Below are 16527 nucleotides of genomic sequence, written 5' to 3'. Positions count from 1 at the left end.
TTTATAATTAAAAATCAAAAGGAAGTTTTGGCCTTAGTTCTGCATAACCCGTACAGGTTATGTAGAACTAGGAACCAAATAGGAAGTGGGGAGAGAGATAGAGGGAGGGAGAGAGAGGGGGGGAAAGAAAGAGAAGGGAGAGAGTGTGAGAATATGATTAAGAGAGGGATAGAATAGGATAAAGAGAGAGAGAGAGAGAGAGAGAGAGAGAGAGAGAGAGAGAGAGAGAGAGAGGAGAGAGAGAGAGAGAGAGAGAGAGAGAGAGAGAGAGTAGGGGGTAGGAAGAGGGATATTATAGGATAAGAAGGGGGAGGGAGAGAGAGTTAGAGATAGAGATAGAAGGGGAGAAGGAGAGAGAGAGAGAGAGAGAGAGAGAGAGAGAGAGAGAGAGAGAGAGAGAGAGAGAGATTAGGAAAAGGAGAGGGGGAGAGGGAGAGGGAGAGGGAGAGAGAGAGAGATTGGAAAAAGGAGAGAGAGAGAGAGAGAGAGAGAGAGAGAGAGAGAGAGAGAGAGAGAGAGAGAGAGAGAGAGAGAGAGAGAGAGAGAGAGAGAGAATAGGAGATAGGAAGAGGGAGAGAATAGGATAAGGAGAGGGGGAGGGATACAGAGAGAGAGAGAGAGAGAGAGAGAGAGAGAGAGAGGGAGAGAGAGTGGGAGAGAGAGAGGGAGAGAGAGTGGGAGAAGGAGGAAAGGGTGAGAGACATGAGGTAGAGAGAGAACGAGAAAGAGAAAAGGGTGAGAGACTCGGTAGAGAGAGAAGTATGAGGGGGAGAGAGATGAGATAGAACTCAAGGAGGATAATTAGGGCTCAGAATAGATAAAGACGGTGATGGGGGAAGGAAGATGAGAGAGAGAGAGGAAAAGAAGAGAGACATGCATGTATACAAACATATATACATATATCTATATAAATATATGTATATATAACTATAGATATGGATATATACATATATAAACACATATTATGTATGTATGTCTATACATATATGTAGTAATTGCTAAGTTTACAAGCATACATTATTATGTCTTCATATCCCGTACAGGTTTTGTGAAACACAAAATAATAGTTTTAGTTCTACATAACCCCTACGGGTTATGTAGAAGTGTTAATAATGGTCTTAGTTCTACATAACTCGTATGGGTTATGTAGAACTGTGAATATTACTTTTTGTTTTTCAAAACCCGTGCGGGTTATGGTCTGGTAAGAGGGTTGGAAAACCACCCTAAGGCTTGCAAGCCCATTTCCCCCCCCCCATTTTTGTCCCTTTACACATTTTTTCATCTTCCAACATGATTTCTCGACTTCGTCATCATCAGGTTTACAAATGATCAAGTGGGTTTCTCTAAAATTACCACCATAATCTCACACATCTTCTCAGTTTGCTAACCATATAAATTTTTCTATTTTTGGACAACATTAGCATAGTAAACTTTAATTTTCTTTACTAGTGCCTTGACAGTCCTCACAGACATATGTCTACCATTTTTTTAATAACTTTTGATATACTTGATCAAATTCAAAATAAATTACATATTATTGTTCTACACTAGATTCTATACACTTTTAAAAAAGAAGTTTGCATTTTCGATTATTTTGATGCAAGTTATGCCCAGTGCACAAACAGGTACCAAATTTTCAGGATGCAGTCACTTAAAAAAATCATTAAAAAAAATACTCAACAAAAAATTACAAAAAAATACACAACTTCTAGATCTCACTCTTACCTATCATCCTAACAAAGAGTTTTGCAAAATACTAAATCTAACTATATATTTTGTGCAGCGCACGAAAACAACTATGTTATGTTTTTCTGAAAAAAATCAGGAACAATTTTTTGTGCACGAGAGGTTTGACCCTCTTAATCTTATCCAATTTCAAAAAAATTTAGTAGTTTAGAAACTAGATTCAGAGTACTACAATTCTTATTCTTTTCTGAACTCCTAGTTTTGAGTGCATGACCTTCAAATATCTCTTTGAAGTTCAGGTTTACCTGTTTTTAAAAAAAAGTGGCCACTTATACCCCCCTTTTTGTTCACCATCTTGGTGCACTTATCCAAAAGGTTGGTTGGTCGGATGAGGCCAGAGAGGCCGAACAATCGAGTTAGATTTGGACGGGAAGGAAAGTCCCAACTCGTAGATAGAGCGAGACTGATTAGGTTGGAAGAGGGATAAATCTATTGTAGAACAGTGGCAACGCAAATGGAAGGTTGAACAAGATGGAAGACAAGAGGCCGCGTCGAAGGAGGATACCATTGGGCGAGTACATGTCAATAGTGACTTGGCAATAAGTGAGCAGATCGATAATTGTTAAAGAATGTAAAGAGGAAATGAGACGGTAAAACGAGAGCAGTTAGAGCCGTGATAGCGAAGGGTAGAAGATGAGGTGTGAAGAGATAGAAAAGAAGTACAAGATTGTGGGTGATTGTAGAGGCCTAGCAGAATGCAGAACGAAAGCTAACCAAATAGGTGTATGGCCAAATGTTTGAATGTAGTCATCTATTTTGAATGTAATCCCCATCATATGATGTGAGATACTAAAGTTAATGTTTTGAAGTTCAAATTTTGTAGGATTGATTGATCATGTTGCTTCCTGGTGTTTATGTAAACATAGTGCTATCTGACCACTCATTGTTTCTGTTATGGAATTTGGTTATTCACTATTCTATTCCTGTCACAGTTCTGATAGGAAGCCTATAGACTCTGGTTGTTTTCTTGAACTTCCTATCATTATGCCCTGTGTGTGAAATGGGTGTTTGGGGTTTTAGTTCGGCGTTCCCATCAATATGTATCTTATGCTTGTTAAAAATAATTTATAGGACCTCATTGAATCTTATTTTTTGTAGTTTATAACATGTATTTTTCAATGAACAATTTTTTATTTGGTTGTATCAAAATGACCCTCAATGTGTGGTTTGACAACAAAGTGATTCATATGGTGATACCAACCCTTTCTAGCTTGTTAATTGAAGATTTCTTCAGTAGTTTCACTTTACATCCTTTGCATTTTTATGTTGCTTCTATTTTGTAGGTGGTGTTTAGGACATAATTAGAGTTTCAATCTACTTCCTCCATAATGGGGCCTAGATTTTGGAGTCTTTGGTTTTATAGTTCTTCATTAAATGGTTAGGTTATAAGCATTTATGTTTGAAACAGATGTGTGGCCACATCTTATACTGGAATCTATGTTAAGGACAAAGTGTGGTACATATTTAATTTTTATTTGTCCTAGAGTTTACATATTTGGTCTTGTAGTGTCTCAAAAGTAGTCTTTCTTGGTTTTTCTTGGGTGTTCTTGTTTTGTAAAGAGTATCTACATTAAAGAATTTGTGTTCTTATTTTTTTCAGTCTAAGTTTCAAGTGTTGTCAATACTTATTGAAGAAAATAAAGTTACCTTAAATAGTTACATGTAATACTGATAAAAAAATTAGTAGAAACATATAGTGTTATAATTGGGTAAACTATTGTATGCAGCTTGTTGGGCACAAATAGTAATCTAACAAACATAATTTTGTTATATGGCTTGTTGGATTTTCAAAAACACATTCTAATAGAAAACTTGACATAACAAATATCCTATAAACTCAAAAACTTCAATGAGAACAAAAAATTATTTTATGTAAATTAAAAAATCTCCCCTCCTAAACCACAAGAGTGGTCATAGCTTGTAACTATTTTCTTGGGTGTTTTTGTTCTATAAAGAGTATCCACATTAAAGGATCCATGTTCTTGTTTTTTCTCATTCTAAGTATCATGTGTTATCGATACTTTTGGATAGAGATGTTTTTCCATTTCTTATACTTTGAATCTATTGTGTGGAGAAGGCATCTCAAAATAAAGTTCTCATCTTCAATCTTTTTTGTTTTGTAGTTTGATTATTTTTTGTATTGTCTCAAGAATACCCTACCTTTGGGTAAATTTTGTAAACAAGGTTATATATTGTTTGTGTATTATTTCTTCTTTAAGAAAAAAACACTTATGAGACAACCATTAGACAAAGATACAAATGAAGTAGATTGCAAAATAGACAAGCAAATTTATTTTGTGAGTCCAATGCAAATAACCAAAATGAAGATGTTTCCTAAAAATGGATCTGATAGTATAGTTTTATGTTGTGGTGATTTTGTTGTTACTAATTACAACATTATTAGCGATTGTAGTTCTAAAATTGATATGATTAAAAAATCTCTTCATGCTCTAAAGTAAATGGTCAATTAGTGTTAGGATTCCCACATATACTGAGAGCGGGGGGGGGGGGGCGGGGGTGAATCAGCATCTAACTGGTATGTAGAATTTCTTAACTTAAAACATGTAGAGCATATTAAAATAGTGTACCGGTAAGCAAGAAATAATGCAATAAATAGAGATAGAAACAACCACATGAAAAACACACTATAACACCAAGATTTAACAAGGAAACCCAGTGTGGGAAAAACCTCGGTGGGATTTGTGACCCACAATATTCACTTACTAGCCAATAAGAGAATATTACTGCTACAAGAGGGGCCTGCACATGCAAGAAGGCCAAGTGCCTAGAGCTCACTGCTCAAATACAAAATAGGAAGTCTCACTGACTTACAAAATGGATTATATAAATCCAGTGTCTTGTACTGCTTCAGAATAGCATCTATAATGCTAGATCTAGTATCGGTTTCTGCTTTGCTTCTTACATAAACCCTTAACCTATAATTCACATAATAGGTCTGCCTTATTTCGCCTAATTATATTCTGCCATCTCTCATCAAATGTCCTACAATGATCTCTTATATATATGAGTCATTTTACAATGTTGCCAAGTCAGCTTTAAAAGATTTTACAATAATAAACAAAATAAATTACAACAAAAATCCTGTCGGCCTCTGTGCCGATATGCTTCCTTTCACTGCCAGTGTCGGTAGTCTGTGTGCTGGTGTAGAGTCTGATCTTGCTAGTGCCGGTGGAATGTCTTGCCGGTGTCATAGGATTGTAAGGTTGCCATCAATGACAAAACCTTTAATCACCTACAATGTCTCATTGGAGTGTGCATATGCCAACAATTAGATCATTAAATATAAAAAAATTTCTATTACACCTATCAACATGCCCATTGCTCTTGATGTGCAATTGCTAGTATAGTCTGGGTCTCTTAAATGTTGAAAAACACTAAACAAATTGTTGTGTCTCTTGATCCATTCATACCCTACTAATTATTGATTTTCAAATTAAAATTATACAAAAATCCGAAATTACAAAAACTTACATCATGAAAATCAATATTAAAACTACAATCCATAAATATAAATATAAAAAGGAAATTTAAGAGTTATGGTATGGCAACCATTTCAAGACCAAACAAAACTATGAGACCTCTTTTAGGTTTTACTTTGAAGAAGGCTTAAACTGTGATTCACATTTTAGAATTTTAAATTCCTCCTATGAAATGAAAATTTTAAAGAAGCAAGTGTGATGAAGAGTAAATACATCTAATTGTTCTTAGATCGTAGATTGTACATTAGCTTGGTACGGGGCAAGCAGTCTTGTTGCATATCATCCAATTACTTAATAATTTTCACCAATTTCTTAAATCTTTCTCAGTTGATACAAGTTCTATATGCTAATCAGCATAATCTGCCAAAAAGAAACCATTTTGATTTATTAGACTTAAAAACTTTAGCTTATGGAAGAACTGTATATGAAGTGATAGAGAAGAATTTTATGTTTCGGGAAGCTGTAAGGAGACTATAGGGTGACCTCCTGGGATTCGAACCCATAACCCAGCGCTCTGATACCAATTGTTGAAATCACCACTACTGTTACGCCAAAAACTTGAGCTATCAACGAACATGAGAGTGGCCAGAGACAAGGATCCACGGGAGGTGGGAGGAAGCCATGCCATGAATCCCAAGGAGGTGCTGACCGACTGGCCAACAACTCTTACTGAAAACATTTTAGCCAAAATCTAATGGACAACTTCTCAATTAGAAATTTACTAACGTTTCTGCCAAAATCTAATAGACAACTTCTCAATTAGAAATTGACTTCATTATCTCTAATCTTAATTTTAGAAAAATCTTAAAAATCAAACTCCAGCTCCTGTTTAAATTTAGAAAATGTTAAAAAATCAAACTATTTACAAAAGTTGTGCAGAAAAGTTCGGTGAATATTTTGAAAAACTTAAAATAAAATCAATGCGTTGAAACACTTAGAAACCCGTTTCTAGCAACGAAGTTACAGAGTAATAATGTAATCATTATGATTCGAAGGATATGTAATGAAGTATTAAAATCAGATAAATTATTGTATCAAATTTGTGTATGAGAAGCATTTTGATAGATGATATATGTCGGTAATGGTATTTTTTGATTTGATTGTGTTAAGCTTTTCATCAATGTTTATCTATTATCAGAAAAAAGTTGACAAAAAAAGAGTAAAAGAGTAGATGACGATAATGAGATAATAAGAGAGTAGATGATGATCCTTAATGAAAAATATTGATAGGGTCAAATTGAAAAACTATCATTACACAAGTCATGAACAGTAAAAATCCAATGTCTCTAATAAAAAAGATATCCCTTGATTGCTACATATCAAAGAAAAGAAAGTTACAATAAATATTTATACAGTAATTATAATAAAAATATTAATAGAAACATTCTAGTGTTAGAGTTCGACAAACTAAGGGGCTAGAGACTGGTTCGATTGGCAAAAGCTTCTTACGGTAGGATTTGATCGTGTTAAGTTTTTCATCAATGTTTATCTATTATCAGAAAAAGTTGACAAAAAGAGAGTGAAAGAACAAATGATGATAATCAAATAACAAAAGAGCAGATGATGATCTATATGAAAAAAAATTCATGGTCAAATCCCAAAACTATCATAACACAAGTTATGAACAGTGAAAATCTAATGTCTTTAATTATTAAGATATTCCTTGATTGCTATATATCAAAGAAAAGAAAGTTACAATCAATATTTATATAGTAATCATAATAAAAATATGAGTAGAAATATTGTAGTGTTAGAGTTGGACAAACTAAGGTGTTGCGACTGATTCAATTGGCAAAAGCTTTCTGTGGTACACACGAGGTCAGGAGGTCCAGTCCCCCCCTACCCATGAGATACCAGAAGATGTGTCATATCAACATTAACATCAATACTACACTTTATAAAGAGGCTACCTGATTGCCACAGTCTAAAAAACAACTAGATAAGCTACCTGATTCTTACAGTCTAAAACTAGAAAATGCAGCTTGTTGGTGTTGTTGGTAAACAAATTCGTCACTGTGATTGTTTACTTGAAATGGACCCTATTTGCCCAAAGTGAAGTGATAATTGTGCCAACAGTTGGAGAGATTATGGTGAGGCCACAATCTTCCTCTATGTTTGAGAGGGGCAACTCCCTTGTATGATAGGAGTATTTGTGATTTTTGTGTACTTTTGACCTGAAAGTACAAAAAAGAAGGAAAGCACAAAACTAAAGAAAGTAGATAACAGAAACCCCAATGGTAGACACACGAATACACATTGAGATTCCACAATAGATAACTATTACAAAGGGGGGTTTAAGCATAAGATGGGTTTAAAATATGCAATGATGATGAAAGAAGCACAACAACTCTCAACATACGAAGAGATGGGCTATACTAGCACAAACAAGTCAAGATAGCAAGAAATGACGTGTTTCATCAAGCCAGTTACATAGATTATTAAACTGAAAACCAATAGATTCCACCGATACACAAAGGGATTACAAATTTAACATATGAGAAATTAGTAACAATAAATCATGAATACATTCAATGCATACGAACTCAATGCATTCTTCATTATTCTTTTGAAAATATACAAGTCCAAAAGCTTTGTGTACAAAATGTGAAAACCAAAAGTTCTCAAAAGGTTTCTCTACAAAAATTCACCAGAGTTTCCCCTCTGTAAGAGTCCCTCCCCCTTTACAAATGAAATATTATAGGCACTTGAGTGAACAACTACCTTGATAACCAACTTCAATCCTGAGTTAGTAACTAACCCTTTTCTGTGCAAATTACAATGAGTTAATAACTTAAACATTTATGCGCAGAAAAAGTCAACTTTCCAACCTTTGACTCCATGAAATGAAAAATCTCAATTTATATTAATAAGACTGAAAATAATACTTGAGACTAACTAATCAAAACACAACAAAAGAGAATATACAAAAATGAAAACATAGATATTAATTCTCAATAGCATGCTGACTGATTACTGTTGAACTGGTGTTCGAGATAATATCTCTTTGAGGCATTTTGTCAAACAATTCGGGTGTGAGTATATGATTCTACATTTTTGCATATATATTGACGAAAGGCACTTCAGCTACAAAATCTGATAAAAATCTCGTAGTTTTTTGTGCTTTGATGTGCTTTGATGTTGTTCGGAGTCTCTCACTTCTTCACATTCGCGTAGGGAAGGAATTTGACAGAATTTGGCTTTGCACCCACCAATTGCATTTGTTCGAAGATTTCTGAAACTGTCTTAACTTGTCCATTGCCGACAAACCCTCATACTCCAAAAGGAGACATTTCTTTAAAACATTCTGGTAGACTTTTCACGTGCACTATCTATGATTCCATAACTTGAATGTATGGTGCTCGAACAATCACCAATATATCAACCATTATCTAGCTGCCCTCTACTTCATTGGTGCATTCTATGAAACAATTCGACTATGATTTGATATTTCATCAATGTTTATCTATTATCAGAAAAAAATGAAAAAAACAGAAAAAAAGCAAAAGAATAGATGACGATAATCAGATAACAAGAAAGTAGATGATGATCCTTAATGAAAAATATTGACAGGGTCAAATTAAAAAACTATCATTACACAAGTCATGAACAGTAAAAATCCAATGTGTCTAATAAAAAAGATATCCCTTGATTGCTACATATCAAAGAAAAGAAAGTTACAATAAATATTTATATAGTAATTATAATAGAAATATTAATAGAAACATTGTAATGTTAGAGTTCGACAAACTAAGGGGCTGGAGACTAGTTCGATTGGCAAAAGCTTCTTATGATAGGATTTGATTGTGTTAAGTTTTTCATCAATGTTTATCTATTATCAGAAAAAGTTGACAAAAAGAGAGTGAAAGAACAGATGATGATAATCAGATAACAAAAGAGCAAATGATGATCTATACCAAAAAAAATTCATGGACAAATCCCAAAACTATCATAACACAAGTTATGAACAGTGAAAATCTAATGTCTTTAATAGAAAAGATATTCCTTGATTGCTATATATCGAAGAAAAGAAAGTTACAATAAATATTTATATAGTAATCATAATAAGAATCTGAGTAGAAATATTGTAGTGTTAGAGTTAGACAAACGAAAGTATTGGGACTGGTTCAATTGTGGTTCAATTCACAAAAGATTTCTGTAGTACACACGACGTCAGGAGGTCCAGTCTCCCCCTACCCATAAGATACCAGAAGATGTATCATATCAAAATCAACACACTACAGTTTATAAAGAGGCTACCTGATCAATACAGTCTAAAAAACAACTAGATAAGCAGTCTAAAAATAGAAAATGCAGCTTGTTGGTGCACATAGCAACCTAACAAACAGAATTCCTGTTATATGTAAACCACATTCCAACAGAAAACCTGGCATATGAGATAAACAGAATTCCTGTTAGAACTAAAACACATCCCAACAGAAAACCTGGCATAAGAGATACCACTGTAAAATCGGAAACTTCAGTGAAAACAAGTAAAAACAGTAAGAACTTATTAAACAAACTGAAAAAATCTCTCCTCCAAGAACACAAGATTGGTCGTAGCTTGTAGCTGTTTTTACACTTCTGGAACTTAACATTCATTGAAATAACATCAACAGTAATATCACACAAAGCAACTACGTTGACATGCCTCTTTATAAGATGCAAGATGGTAACCCTCCCAGCCATGTGAGTCCTGGTGCTTATATTCAGGCTCCCTGCAAAAGCGTCATTGATCAATTGAGAAGCACTTGACACAAAGGCGACAAGAAAGACCGTCACAGAAACATTCATTCTGGCCGTCTTCTTAGCCTTCAATTTGCCCGCAGGTATGACGGCCTGCCCCACAGTCACCCCTGGTACATCATCATGGTGGTGCCATTGGCATGCCTGAAACTGGCCGCCTTGTTGGTGTTCTTGATTGACATGTCCGCAGTGAGCGTCAAGTTCAGGTGGACCGTCAAAGCAGCCACATCTATTTTGGTTTTGATGTCACCAATTTTGACGGAATTGAGGGTTATTTCCGGATCCTTGGTCTTGAACACCGTCAAGGCCAGAACGAGTATGATTATGGCCAGGATAATGGTGAAAACGCCGCAGGAGATGAAGCAGCCGCAGAGCCGCTGACGGCGTTTTCGTTTTGAGGTGTCAAATTCTGAGGCAGTGAATTCTACTCTCAGAGGCTCTTGCGCAAGCCATTGTTCTTCCTTGTGGCTCAGGCTGGTCTCAATTGATTTGGGTACTTCAATCTTGTGGCCATTTGTCTCCGCCATTGTGAAAATTTGAAGCTCAAAGGTTAGATTTTTGGGGTTTTGGGTTTTTATTGTCTATTATGCCAATCATTTGTGTACAGTTTATAGATGGGTTAGAGCAATATGGGACTACCTCATACTCCTTGCTGGAGGTACCTAACTGCAATACAAACGAGGTCTACGTATCTTACTTCATTGTGGGATTTGAACTTGTGATCTCTCTTTCAAAATGAAAGAGGATAAGTTACACACTACAAAGGAGTAGACACTTATAATAGTTCCCACAATTTTTAATTTGTTCTTGCAACAATTGTTGAGTGAAACATCAAATATGTTCTATAATTTTTTTGTTTATTTTAAAATTGTATATTTTGGTTCAAATCCATGATTCAAAACAAATAATTTTGTGCACTTAAAGGATAGATTATTAGGGTGCATTATATTCTAATTAACAAGCTTTTGAGTTTCACCCTATTCTATGCAATTGATATGCTAAATCTTCTATTAGACTTCATATCTAGCTATTCAATTCATGGTTTTAACAAGGAAATTATTATTATTTCATTTATTTTAAGAACTTAAGTGTGACATTCAATGAGTTGAAGACATAACTCGTTTTAGAAAAAAAAAAAATCAAATTGATCCATTTTCTTAATTGAGGATAAGCCATATTTGTACAAATGCACAAATTGAATGTCTTTTTAGCAAGGATAGGCTATTGGCCTTTGGGTTATAGGTTATATCCATTGTGTGTTTATATGTATCTTATGCCTCTTAAAAATAGTTTATAGGACCTTGTTGAATCCCATTTTTAGTAATCTATAACATGTTGTGTTTTTCAATTCAATTTTTGGTACAATTGTATCAATGTGACTCTCAATATGTAATTTGACAACAAAGTGATTCATATTGTTGCTTCATGATGGTGTTATCAACCCTTACTAGCTTTTTAATTCAGGATTTCTTCAATAGTTACACTTACATCCTTTACATTTTTTATATTGCTTTTATTTTGTAGGTTTTTTTTTAAAGACATAATTAGATTTTCAATCTACTTCCCTAAAGTCTTTGGTTTTATAATTCCTCATTAAATTTTTAGGGTATATGACTTTATGTTTGAAAGAGATGTTTGGCCACAACTTATACTTGATTCCATGTAAGGACAAAGTGTGGTACATATTTAATGATTATTTGTTCTATAATATACAAATTGGTCTAGTAGTGTGTCTCAAAAGTAGTTTTTCTTGGATTTTCTTGAGTGTTCTTATTTTATAAAGAGTCTCTACATTAAAGTATTTGTGTTTTTATTTTTCTCATTCTATGTTTCAAGTGTTGTTAATACTTTTGGATATGGATGTTTTCTCATATATTGTACTTTGAATCTATTGTGTGGAGAAGGAATATCAAAATTAAAATTTTAGTGGTAAATTATTGTATTATATTTTTTATATTTGATTTTGTTGAATTTTTACCAATGTTTCAAGTCATACTCTACAATCTTATAAAAAAAATAGATAGCAAGATCAATGAAAAAATTTGATACAATCAAATCCAAAAATTTCATTACATAACATCATGAACTATGAAAATCTAATGTCTTTATTAGAAGAGATACCTCTTCATTGCTAAATTTTAAAGAGGGGAAAGTTATACAAAATATTTACATGTTATAATGATGATAAAAACTTAGTAGAAACATAAAGTATTAGACTTGAGTAGAATATTGTATGCAGCGTGTTGGGTACATATAGAAAACCTAACATAATTCTATACATGACTTCTTAGTTCTACAAAACATATTCTAATAGCACAACTTAACATAAGAGATATCTTGTAAACTTAGAAACTTCAATGACAACAAAAACTTCTTATTTTAAGCAAAATGAAAAGACGAGTGGTCATATCTTGAAGCTACTTTCTTGGATTTTTTTGGGTGTTCGATGTTTTCCCATATCTTTTACTTTGAATCTATTGTTGGGAGAAAGCATCTCAAAATAACGTTCTCATCTTTAATTTTTTTTGTTTTGTAGTTTGAACTTTTAATTTTTGTATTGTGTTAGGAATACTCCATCTTTGGGTTAAATTTTGTAAATAAGGTCTTATCTTGTTTGTGTACCATTTCCTCTTTAAGAAAAAAACACATATGAGACAACCATTAGACAAAGATATGAATGAAGTATATTGCAAAATAGGCAAGCAAATTTATTTTGTGACTCCAATGCAAATGACCAAAAGGAAGGTGTTTCCTAAAAATGGATCTAATAGGATAGTTTCATGTCGTGGTGATTTTGTTGTTACTAATTGTATCAACATTATTAGCGATTATAGGTCTAAAATTGATATGCCATGCGTTGAAGAAAATGGTCAGCAGTTAGATTATTAAATATAATAAATTTGTATTACACCTACCAATATGCCCATTGCTTCTTGATGTGCAATTACTAATTTAGTTTTGATCTCTAAAATGTTGGTAAATACTAAACAAAGATTGTACATTAGCTTGGTACGGGGCAGGCTTTCTTGTTGCATATCATCCTACAGAGGGCATTTACTCAAGTAATTTTGAAGAACAATTATCATCAATTTCTTAAATCTTTCTCAGTCGGATACAAGTTCTATCTGCTAATCAGGATAACCCACCAAAAAGAAATTATTTTGATTTTATTAGACTTAAAAACTTTAACTTGTTTATCAATATTTCAGATCATATTTTTATAATCTATAATCAGAAAAAGTCAACAAAAAGAGAGTAAAAGAGCAGATGAGGATAATCAGATAAAAAGAAAGTAGATGATGATCTTTAATGAAAAACTTGACAGGATCAAATCCAAAAACCATCATGAACAGTGAAAATCTAATGTCTTTAATAGAAAAGATATTCCTTGATTGCTATATATATCAAAGAAAATAAAGTTATAATAAATATTTATACAGTAATCATAATAAAAATATGAGTAGAAATATTGTAGTGTTAGAGTTGGACAAACTAAGGTGGTGACGACTGAAGCTTTCTGTGGTAGACACGAGATCAGGAAGTCCAGTCTTCCCCCACTTGACATAGTACCAGAAAATGTATCGTCCCAATATCAGCACACCTCACCTCAGTTTATAAAGAGCTACCCAATTCCTGCACTGAAAAAAGAGTTGGCTAAACTGTATGCAGCTTGATGGGTGCAAATATATAGCAACCTAACAAACAGAGTTCTTGTTAGATGTAAAACACATCCAAACAGAAAATCTGACATAAGAGATACCCCTGTAAACTCAGAAACTTGAGTGAAAACAACTAAAACAAGTAAAAACTTACAAAGCAAACTGAAAAAATCTCTTCTCCAAGAACAGAAGAATAATCATAGCTTGTAGCTATTTTTACACTTCTGCGTCTTAACTTTCATTGAAGACACATCAACAGTAATATCACACAAAGAAACCACGTTGACATGCTTCTTTACAAGATGCAAGATAGTAACCCTCCCAGTCATGTGAGTCTTGGCGCTCATATCCAGGCTCCCTGAGAAAGCGTCATTGATCAATTGAGCAACATTTGACACAAAGGCGTCAAGAAAGACCGTCACAGAAACATTCATTCTGGCCGTCTGGTCAGCCTTCAATTTGCCTGCAGGTATGACGGCTTGCCCCACAGTCTTGCCCTGGTACATCATCGTGGCGGTGCTGTTGGCATGCTTGAAACTGGCCGCCTTGTTGGTGTTCTTGATTGACATGTCCGCAGTGAGCGTCAAATTCAGATGGGCTTTCAAAGCAGCCAAATCTATTTTGGTTTTGAGGTGCCCAATTTTGACGGAATTAAGGGTTATTTTGGGATCCTTGGTCTTGAACACCGTCAAGGCCAGAATGAGTATGATTATGCCGAGGATAATGGTGAAAACGCCGCAGGAGATGAAGCAGCCGCAGAGCCGCCGACGGCGTTTTCGTTTTGAGGCGTCAAATTCCGAGGCAGTGAATTCTACTCTCAGAGGCTCTTGGGTAAGCCATTGTTCTTCCTTGTGGCTCAGGCTAGTCTCGATTGATTTGGGTACTTCAATCTTGTGGCCATTTGTCTCCGCCATTTTCGAAAAATCGAAGCTGAAAGGTAAGATTTTTGGGGTTTTGGGTTGCCTCTGGAGTACCCAGAAATCAATTGGACTATATTATAAGGCAATTGGGATTGGGCATTTGGATTTTGCACGAGATTTGAAGTTTAATCAGAGAAGAGTACTGGGCTTGTACTCTTTGAATAAAGTAGAAGTACTTGACTGTTACCAAGAATACAGGAATCTAACTTACTTTCTGAAGTAAGCAGGGAAAGGACATTCTTATTAGATTAGTTTGGTCCGACCGAGGTACCTACTACTTTGTCTTGGGCAATTGATTCTTGTTGTGGGCAGTAAAACCATTGAGGTTAAGTGGCGATTTTTCTCATGAGCTTTTGAAAATTTTACCAGATCAAATTCAAAATAGCAAAGGAAAAGAATCTTTTTCAGAATGATATTCCTTTGTTTGTCGTGCAGTGGACACAGGTCATTTTTTTTCTTCAGTTTTACCAGTAGATCTTATTTTGTGGGCCTTTAATGGAAGCTTCTTATCAGGTGGAGCTTGCTGGTTTGCTTACTTGGCAATCAGGGCTTGGACTGGGAGGCCCGTGGGCGGTTACAGTCCGACTTTGTTCGTTGGGGATGTGAGATAAATGCGAAGGTGGTGATATATTCAATGAGAGTATATGTCAGTCAATTCTGGAGGTCAATTAATATTAATTGATTTAGTTTAATGTAGCTTTTGGCAAGTGGGGTAAACGGTTGCATTCATTCACTAGGAAGATTTTTAATAAGGTGATTGAATTTTTGTCATGGTGTAGTTGTGTTTAGAGGAAGATTTTAGTATACAATCTTTGAATTTGTGTCATTTGGTTGAATTTTTTATAAGATTTTTAAATTTGTGTCATATGGTTGATTTTTTATATGGTGTTAGTTGGGTTTACAAAATTATTTGAAAGTTAATATTTGTTTAAAAAAATGTGTGATAAATTAAATAGTTTTATAATGAAATAAAATATATGTTTTAATTAATCTTGGTTTGAATGAGAATTGCACATAAAAATGATTTTATTTTTAGGAAAAGTGGGAGCATATTATGATTGGAGTTTGACAAATTTAATGGTATAGATTTTGAATTGTAGAAGCTTCAAATGGAAAAAAATCATATATATTGAAATAAATTAGTTGTGGTCTCCAAAAATAAACCTATGGCAATGAAGGAAAAGTATGAGAATGCATTAGATAACAAGGCTAGAAGCCTTATTAGGCTTTATTTGATGGATTCAATGCTCGTAAATGTATAAGAAGAAAATACCATATAAATGAACTTTGGAAAAAGTTAAGGAACCTATACTAGGCTAAATCTTTGGTAAATAAGAATTTTATATAGAACCCAATTGTATACATTAGGAATGGGTGACGAGGACTTAGCTCCTAAGCACTTGAAATCATTTTGCATTATTGTAAGCTAGTTACATCTATTGGTATATAAATAGATGATGATAATATGTGTAGGAGTTTTTTATATTATTTATCATACTCATAGAACAACTCTTTTTTGAGTATTATTGGATGTGGTCAACTTAAGACCATATTCTCTAATGGGAGAATCAAAGGCATCTTACGAGTTGTCCCCAACCTGATTTTGGTAGAGAACATATTATCTATTAAAAAGATGAATGATGAGAATCAACATAACATACTTGAAGTTTAAAGAATTTTTTATAACAAGATAGAACTTTGTCAACATGTCACTTTGGTGGCAAAATGGAACTTTTACAACATTAATTGCTAATTTTAGGACCACTCATACATGTAACCACTACTAACTTTATAGTACCTATATGTGTAGTGTGGGTACCTAAGTATGATCTATCTTAAAAAGCAAACTACGAACCAAGAGCACCATGTTGTGACATAAATACATGGGCCAAGTGGCAGGAAAGGCCTAAAGACAAAAATAAAAAATCATGTAGAGGGGTTAATTTATTGATCTTTCAA

General features: G+C 34.0%; 1 pseudogene across 1 annotated transcript; it reads right to left on the bottom strand.

Annotated features, from left to right (window-relative positions):
- Positions 1-9543: 9543 nt before the first annotated feature.
- LOC131030049 (uncharacterized) lies at positions 9544-14942 on the bottom strand (annotated as a pseudogene). The gene is made up of 2 exons (XR_009102862.2): positions 13849-14942; positions 9544-10570 (listed from the first exon to the last, which is right to left on the bottom strand). The product of XR_009102862.2 is annotated as an uncharacterized LOC131030049 (transcript).
- Between the last annotated feature and the right edge of the window lie 1585 nt (positions 14943-16527).

Source organism: Cryptomeria japonica, chromosome 7 (genome assembly GCF_030272615.1).
Source record: "Cryptomeria japonica chromosome 7, Sugi_1.0, whole genome shotgun sequence".
NCBI lineage: Eukaryota > Viridiplantae > Streptophyta > Pinopsida > Cupressales > Cupressaceae > Cryptomeria > Cryptomeria japonica.
This window is presented reverse-complemented; position numbering and strand designations above follow the sequence as displayed.